At 52.0% G+C, this 837-nt stretch overlaps 1 protein-coding gene across 1 annotated transcript in view; it reads right to left on the minus strand.

Annotated features, from left to right (window-relative positions):
- NUP133 (nucleoporin 133kDa) overlaps positions 1-837 on the minus strand; it is a 27,583-nt gene that overhangs the window by 22,360 nt on the left and 4,386 nt on the right. The gene's annotated exons all lie outside the window — the stretch shown is intronic.

The following is an 837-nucleotide window of genomic DNA, read 5'->3' on the forward strand; positions in this document are numbered from 1 at the left end:
CCCACGCGGGGCGGGGGGTGGCGGGGAAACGGACGGGTCCTCAGAGTACCAGCAGTCCTGAGCGTGGGGACGTAGGTTATAACCAGAAAAGAGGCAAGAGATGAGGCCCAATGAGAAACCAGGGACGCACAGCAGAGTCTGGAATGTAAGTCTGCAAACCCAGTCAGCGAGGGAGCTCTAATCAATGGCTTTGGACCACAGAGCTGTTACACAAAACTGAATCGGGAGGGATGTGTGTAGATGGTTACACGTATGTTATTTTGCCTTTAAGCACTGCTTGCTTATGAAGGATACATGTGTTTTTGAGTTGGGTATATGTGCTTTTTTGTTCGTTTTTGCTGCAAAAAGCTTGTTCCTAATTGGTCCAAGCATGGGAGAGGGCTGCAGGGTGGTTAAAAGGGTGCCTAGTGGTTTCAGGGAGAGAGAGGCTCAGACACAAGCCAGACCCCAGGGGATGCAGAGGGGCCCCTCAAAGGCCTCTGGGCTCCACGGGCTCCCAGTTGTGCTTGAGGGGGAGACTTCTGAAGAGGTACCCCGACAAAACTGAATCGGGAGGGACGTGTGTAGATGGTTACACATGTGTTATTTTGCCTTTAAGCATCTGCTTGCTTATGAAGGATACATGTGTTTTAGAGTTGGGTATACGTGTTTTTTTGTTCGTTTTTGCTGCAAAAAGCTTGTTTCCATTTGGTCCAATGCCTGGGAGAGGGCTGCAGGGTGGTTAAAAGGATGCCTAGTGGTTTCAGGGAGAGAGAGGCTCAGGCACAAGCCAGACCCCAGGGGATGCAGAGGGGCCCCTCAAAGGCCTCTGGGCTCCACGGGCTCCCAGTTGTGCTT

This window comes from Myotis davidii, unplaced genomic scaffold, assembly GCF_000327345.1.
Source record: "Myotis davidii unplaced genomic scaffold, ASM32734v1 scaffold875, whole genome shotgun sequence".
NCBI classification, from domain to species: Eukaryota; Metazoa; Chordata; class Mammalia; order Chiroptera; family Vespertilionidae; genus Myotis; species Myotis davidii.